Source organism: Ricinus communis, chromosome 8, assembly GCF_019578655.1.
Source record: "Ricinus communis isolate WT05 ecotype wild-type chromosome 8, ASM1957865v1, whole genome shotgun sequence".
In the NCBI taxonomy this organism is placed as follows: Eukaryota; Viridiplantae; Streptophyta; class Magnoliopsida; order Malpighiales; family Euphorbiaceae; genus Ricinus; species Ricinus communis.
This window is the reverse complement of record NC_063263.1, coordinates 28,807,641-28,815,829: the sequence shown is the minus strand read 5'-3', so window position 1 is coordinate 28,815,829 and position 8,189 is coordinate 28,807,641. Positions and strand designations below refer to the sequence as shown.

The 8,189-nt window shown below is 37.7% G+C and overlaps 1 non-coding gene across 1 annotated transcript; it reads right to left on the bottom strand.

Annotated features, from left to right (window-relative positions):
* Positions 1 to 5,843: 5,843 nt before the first annotated feature.
* Positions 5,844 to 5,951, bottom strand: LOC112536648. Its single transcript, XR_003080625.1, has one exon. It is a non-coding gene; the product is annotated as a small nucleolar RNA R71 (small nucleolar RNA).
* Positions 5,952 to 8,189: the final 2,238 nt, after the last annotated feature.

The window sequence follows — 8,189 nt, the reverse complement described above, 5'->3', positions numbered from 1 at the left end:
GCAGTTCCGGAAGGAGACCAGAGCACAACTCCAGGGCTTTAACGAACTACTACAGAGCTCTTGTGAGGCCTCGAGACAGTTACACACTGATCGGCGGCGCCAACTCTACGGATATGATTCCGTAGTGGATGATGGAGTGCAACGATTCTTTGATGACCTAGGTGATATTAAGCTGGACCTCAGTGATTGTTTCCTAGATGCGATACAATCACAGCGCTTGCCAAGGATGTGTCGGTGCCTCCACCAGCCTCACCTTCCATTCAAGATCCCCCTACCGCCTATTAGCATAGCCCCCGCTAAGGACGCACCAATTTTCACTCCACCAGCCGCGGCGGATGATCAGGGCAGTCTTTGTTAGATTTTATTTCATTTTCTATTTTTCTTTATTTTATTCTCCAAACATGTTATGTACTTAATTAATATTTATTTTGCTTTCCTTATTTGTACGCCTCATGTGGCGTACCCACTATGTTTTACACTAAGGACAATGTGTTCTTCAAGTGTGGGGTGGGTAAACCATATGTTCCTTTTTCTATGTTATGATGTTCTTTTAGCTGTATCTGAAATTGCTATCGCTTATTATGTTTATTATTAGGATGTTAGTATACTATGTCTTTATGCACTTAAGTATGCTATTTTTGAGCTGATTGACAATTTGATTTATATAATCTGAGTCACTTTTCTTTGTTGTTCATTATCCTTAGAAAACAATTAATGGTGTTTAATACATCAACTTTGCCGGGTTAAACCGGTGGTACTTAATTATTTCTCGAGTCATCGAATTTTAACTTAGAAGGTTGATTATATCATATGCATGTGTTTCTTAAGTGATGATTCAATTAAGGATGTTGAGAACCAATTGCAACTAATGCCACACTTCAAGTGTGAGATTTTGAGCCAGTTGAGCATTCACTACACATTCTTTTTATATTTTCTTGTTTGAGTGTGCATTGTACTTGGCTTTACTTCTAGAACTTGCTCTGTAATGCTTGTTGAGGTTACATGAATTTATAAATACCATGAGATGATTTGGATAACTTAAGATTCACCACATTGGGCCAAAAGCCTACCCTTTGTGTTTCCATTAGTTAGCCTTGGTTGAGCCTTTACCCTTTTCTTCATTTTACACCATTTCACACTTTACACCTTAGCCTTTTCATTTTATCTTTCTTTTACCTTTATGCTGGAATTTTTGTGATTTGCTCTCTCTTATTTGGGATTGAAATACCATTTGCTAGGTTGGTGAATTCAGTAAATCCTTTTGATATTTTAGATGCTCCTTTCAATCCAAACTATATTTTTGCTCTTTACTTTATTCAGTTGTATGCAGCAGTCCTCTTATAAGCTGCTAGTTTAGTTTTCATTAAAAAAAATAACAAACAACAAAATTCTTTAGTTCTTATTCTCTTTATTGGATTGATAGTATTTTCGAGCATTATTCTACAAATTGAGGATTTAGTGAATACATTTTGTATTTTTGGGCATTTAATCCTTTGAGCATAAATTATTTATTGCAAGAATTTCTAGCATTTTCACACTTCTTTCCCAAATCTCCATACCTTTACCTTACAACCCTAGTAAAGATCCTTTGATTTTGGTATTCAATTATTCACAATAGCGAAGATAGGATTTATGAGCAAGCTTATGGTAAGCGGGTGTTGTGCATTTGCTTTGAGGGATTTGTTTCTCACCTTATACACATTTTGAGTGACTTGAGTGATCCTGTGAAGCATTGGTTCTTAATGTCTATCATTGAGTTGTTATTTGAATTATTCATACATTTGATATTATCTCCATTCTCTGCTAATAATTTGCAACTTGACTTATGATTGAGTTTCTTTTGAGATAGGTTGAATGCTATTTGTTGTGGTTTAGGGGCATGAACATTGAGGACTTGCTGAATGCAGTTTTATGAGTTGAGTTGTTAATTGCTTGAGGACAAGCAAATGCTTAAGTGTGGGGTGATTTGATATGCATAGTTTTACACATATTTGCTGGCATATAATTGTGCATTTTCTTAGCATTTATTGTGTTTTTATTCCAAGATCATCCGTGTTTTATGTCCCTTCATGTTCCGGGAGATGTTATAGTTCCATCATTAGTGCTTTAGCAAATTTAGATCAATTTCGGGCGAAAACAAACGGAATCAGAAGCTTTTGACCTTAGCTTAAGCACTTTGAAGCGACGCTCGAGGTACCACGCCTGTAGCACGAATACGCCCGCCGATCTGGCCCATTCTATCACTAGTCCAACACGGCCCGGAGACGGCCCGTGTTGAGGGATATGGGCTCGAACATGCCCGTATTTGCGTAATGTATAAAAGGAACGAGCCAAAAAGAGAAAAGGGAGTTCCATATCGATGATTTTGACTCTTCATCTTCCTTTGTAATTTTATTAGACGTGTTTCAGGCATTTCAGGCGGCTTCCAAGAGAATGATTCCACCTTGGAATGTCAGATTTGTGATTCTGGGTTTTGGATCAAAGATTGAAGAGGAGTTTTGGAGCAAATCAAGAAGCAATTCTAGATATCAACTGCAGTGTAGATCAAGACGTGGAACTATTCATTTAGTTCTAGGAAAAGGGTGTCTACGTTTCAATTTCTTTATTCTTTCATTGTAATTGAATTCCTATTTGTTTTAGACATGAACATGTGTAGCTAGATTGGTTGAACATATTGGGGTTCCTTGCTATGTTGGCTTTGTACTGAATTTTTGAGAATGATTGAGTTTCCTCTCTTGTATTCTTTTTGCAATTAATAATATAAATCGAGTTGTCATTACATTTTATTGATTACTATTCATAGAACTCTTTTAGCAATTGAGAAATTCTAATTGAGTTTGGAAATTTAATTGCAAGTATAGGTTAATTCTCACTTAGAGGTAAGATTAATTAATTTGTCAGATTAAAGAATTAACAAAGCTTAATAGAGCTAGATTAAAGCTTAAGGCTAACTTAAGAATCAATCATTAGAAAGAGATTCCAACTTTAGGTTCTTAGATTTAGGAATTCGATTGTCTCGAGAGGGAAAGCGAATTCAGTTTAGAATTCGTCCACGGGTAGCATGATCGGACTCAAAAATCTGTTGTCCTTTATTTGATTGCCAACTAGTCTAGGTCCTCTTTAGGTTTGCTTTCTTGTATGGATTATTCTCTTTGCTCATTCATTCTCGCATTTCACTTAGAATTTAGTTTTTAGTCATTAGTAAATCTAGAAATCTCCGTTATTAATTTTAGGCTAGATAATAAGGAATGAAGTAGTAACTCTAAGATTTCACTTTCCCAAGGGATACGATATTTTTAATACTTGCTGTTGTGCTAGCCTGCATCGATAGGTTCACTGCCTTAATTGTAGTTGCATAAGCATCACATCAATTTGTTGGACCAAGCCAAGAGGGAAATAATCCTTGCCACTAATGAAGCTGTAATTGGCTTAAGTGCTAGGCTTGACAAGGTGCAAGGTATGATGGAAATCAAAAGGTTGGACCCAACCTATGATTTTGATGAATTATTGTTGACTAGTGAGGACAAGCTGCCTACAAAGTTCAGGATGCTTGAGATGAACAAGTTCAATAGGACTGGTGATCCAAAGGTTCATCTAAAGCAATATGTAACTATCATGGGAACTACACAGTTGAACCTGACCTAAATTGTCAAGCTATTTGTATTGTCACTAGAAGGAATGATATGCATATTCTTATACATGTTTGCTTGCATATTATTGTTCACTTTCTTAGCATTTATTATGTTTTTATTCCAAGATCATCCGTGTTTTGTTTCCTTTCATATTCCAGGAGATTTTATAGGTCCATCATTAGTGTTTGAGCAAATTTAGATCAATTTCAGGCGAAAAAAGACGTAATCAAAAGCGTTTGACCTTGGGTTGACTTTAGGAAAGTCAATACAGCCCGTGTAGAAATTCCAAGGCTATGTAGCTTAAACACCTCACAACATGCCCGAGTAACACGCTTAGAGCACGGCTCTGTTTGACATCGCGTAACACGCCTTGCTCGATTCAATTCATTTTGTCATTTAGAGACCAACACGGCCCAGACATGGCCAGTGTTGAGGGACACGGGCTGAGAAACGCCTATATTTGCCCATAGTATAAAAGGAATGAGCCAAAAAGAGAAGAGGGAGTTCCAGATTGGCAATTTCGACTCTTCATCTTCCTTTGTAATTTTGCTAGACATGTTTCAAGCATTTCAGAGCGACTTCCAGGAGACTGATCCAACCTTCGAACATCAGATTCGTGATTCTAGGTTTTGGATTAAAGATTGAGGAGGAGTTTTGAGCAAATTAAGAAGTAATTCTAGAGATCAACGGTAGTGTAGATCAAGATTTGGAGTTGTTCATCCAATTCTAGGAAAACAATGTATATGTTTCAATTTCTTTATTCTTTCATTGTAATTGGATTCCTATTTGTTTTTAGACATAAACATGTGTAGCTAGATTAGTTGAACCTATTGGGGTTCCTTGCTATGTTGGCATTATATTGAATTGTTAAGATTGTTTGAGCTTCCTTTCTTGTATTCTTTTTCCAATTAATAATAAAAATCGAGTTGTCGTTACATTGATTGTATTGATTACTATTCATAGAACTCTTTTAGCAATTGAGAAATTCTAATTGAGTTTGGAAATATAATTGCAATAATAGGTTAATTTACAGTTAGAGGCTAGGTTAATTAATTTCCCGGATTAAGAATTAACAAAGCTTAATAGAGGTGGATTAAAGCTTAAGGCTAACTTAATAATCAATCATTATGGAAAGATTCCAACTTTAAGTTCTTAGGTTTAGGAATTCGATTGTCTTGAGAGGGAAACCGAATTCAGTTTAGAATCCGTCCATCGGTAGCATAATCGGACTCAATAATTTGTTATCCTTTGTTTAATTGCCAACTAGTCTAGGTCCTCTTTGTGTTTGCTTTCTTGTCTTGATATTTTTCTTTGCTCATTCATTCTCGCATTACACTTAGAATTTAGTTTTTAGTCATTAGTAAATCTAGAAATCTCCGGTATTAATTTTAGGCTAGATAATAAGGAATGAAGTAGTAACTTTAGGATTTCAATTTTCCAAGGGATATGATATTTTTAATACTTGCCATTGTGCTAGGCTGCATCGATAGGTTCACTGCCTTAGTTGTAGTTGCATAAGCATCGCATCAAGTTTTTAGCGCCGTTGCCGGGGAACTTTGTCTGAAAACTAGAGTGAAATTTGCTATTTGTTACTTTAGCCATTTTTTCTATTTTTTTCATTGCTTTATATTATTTTATTCATTATTTATTTGTTTGGTTTGTTGCTACCTTGTTCATTTCAGGTAGTTTATGACCAGGAGTTCCAATCCTGCACCAATAGACCCTCTGCCCGAACTAGAGCGATCCCTTAGACAGTTTAGGAAGCGATTAGACGTAGAGGAGGAGGAGCAGATTAAGAGTCCTGTCCATACACCAGTAGACATGAGAGACGACAACAACAACATCGCTGAAGCAAACAGGACGATGTATGAGTTTGCTAGACCTTCCTTGGAGGGGATGCACACTAGTATATTAAGGCCACCTGTTGCATCAAATAATTTTAAAATTAGGCCAAATGTCATTCATATGGTGCAGTAGAGTGTACAGTTTGGGGCCTTCCCCAGTGAAGATCCTAATGCCCACATCATGAATTTCTTAGAGATTTGTGATACCTTCAAGATAAATGGGACTACTGATGATGCCATTCGGGTTAGTCGTCTTTATTTTCCTCGAGGATAGAGCAAGAGATACCCTATCACCAACACTATCACCACCTGGAGTTTTTTGGCTGAGAAATTTCTTTATAAGTACTTTCTTCCTGCTAAGAAAGCAAAGATGCGTAATGATATTTTTTTCTTTTGTGCAGTTTGATGATGAGAGCATATATGATGCGTGGGAGAGGTACAAGGACTTGCTGAGATGTTTCCCACACCATGGTTTGCCATTATGGATGCTGGTGTAGACTTTTTAAAATGGCTTGAACTCAGCCACGAGGCAGATGGTAGATGCAGCTGCAGATGGGGCCATCAATAGTAAGACGCTAGAGCAGGCCCAGAACTTAATTGAGGAGATGGCCAGGAACACATATCAGTGGTAGTATTCTAGGAGTAGGACAGGGCGGCAAGGAGTGGTGAACCAGGTAGATTCTACATCAGCCTTGGCAGTTGAGGTGGAGCTTTTGGCCAAGAAGATCGACCAGCTCCAGATGCTAGTCCATGCAGCATAACTTGGCTGCGTGTTTTGTGGTGGCCCGCACTATAATGTAAACTGTAATGCAGGAAGTATGTTTGGTTCTTCTTCATCTTCTTCTACTTACCATGAACAGGTTGATTATATGGGAAATGCGCCTAGGCTGTAGAATAACCCGTACAACAACACATACAATCCAGGGTGGAGAAACCATCCCAACTTCGGGTGGAGAAATAACAATACCTAGGGTCCACCAGAATTTCAAAGGTTGCACTAGCAGCAGCCCCAACAGCATATTGTTCTCCTTCAACCCCCTCAAAACCAGGAGAAGAAGTCCAATTTAGAAGAGTTGATGATGAAGTTCTTATCCACTTCAGAGAACAGGTTTTAGCAAACGGACGCAGCTCTTAGAAATCAACAGCCTCCATACAGAACTTGGAAACTCAAATAAGGCAGATTTCTAAGATGTTGGCTGAGAGGCAGTCAAGGACTCTACCTAGTACTACAGGATCCAACCCGAGAGAGCATGTGAAAGCAATCACGTTGCGGTCAGGTAAGTATATTCCTAGTTTTTCTTCTAATTCTAATAATCATGCTAATGAGCAAGTAGATTCAAGCAGGAAAATTGAAGCTACCAACACGAAGGAACTAAAGAAGGAAGAGGCAAAGGAGATTCCACTGAGGGAATACCAGCCCAAAATTCCTTACCCTGCTAGGTTGAAGCAAGCGCAAGTGGAGCAGCAGTTTGGTAAATTTCTGGATATATTTAAACAACTGCATATAAACTTACCTTTTATTGCAGCTATTTCGCAGATGCCTAGGTATGCGAAGTTCTTAAAGGAGATTCTTGGCAATAAAAGGAAGTTTGAGGACTTGGCATGCGTGACACTAAACAAAGAGTTTTTGATAATTTTTCAGAACAAGTTACCGAAAAAACGACATATGATCCAGGTAGTGTTATTATTCCTTGTGTTATCAGTAACTTAACTATTAATGATGCTTTAGCTGATTTAGGAGCTAGCATTAATGTAATGTCATACACCTTGTTTACAAAGTTGGGGCTGGGAGAGACTAAACCCACTAGGATGAGCATATAGTTAGCTGATAGGTTTGTTAAGTATTCTTGGGGTATTGTAGAGAATGTGCTTGTAAAAGTAAATAAATTTATATTTCTTGTTGATTTTTTAATCTTAGACATGGACAGTAAGAGTAGTGTACCTTTGATTCTAGGTAGACCTTTCCTTACAACATCTAGGGCAATTATATATGTTTGTGATGGAAAGCTAAAACTTAGGGTAGGGGATGAGACTGTCACTTTTGACTTGAATAATTATATGAGACAGTCTTTTGATCATGATGATGTTGTATATGCTATTAATGTACTTGATGATGCTATTGAGACACAGTTGTAGGAAATATTAGTTGAAGACCCTCTATAAGTTACTTTACCAATGGGAGATGAGCATGAGCTGTCAAATGAGGAAGTGTTACAAATTTGAGTTTCATAGTAACGAGCCAAGCAACAATCGATAAGTTTGTTGTGATCAAGGTGGTGGTGTGCGGTCGAGGCTATCATTTGAGGAACCACCAGTCCTCAAGTTGAAAGAGCTCCCACAGTATCTCAACTATACATAAATGGATGAGGATAATAGGTTGCTTGTCATTCTAGCTGCTGACTTGACATCCAAGCTGAGGGAGATGACATTGCCCTTTCTAAGGCAGTAACAAAAAGCATTAGCTTGGAGGATTGCTGATATTCCAAGGATTAGCCGCACTTATTGCTCATCCAAGATTCTTATGGATGACATCAATAACCTAGCGATTGGACCGCAGCACAAGTTAAACGCGCACATGCAGTGAGTGGTCAACGAGTCCAGCTAAATAACTCGGGGGAAAAAGAAGCGCTTTTGGGAGGCACCCCAACTTTTATTTTATGTTTTTGACACTTTGATCTTTGGTGTTGGAACATCTTCTTAGTTTTAGTTCTTA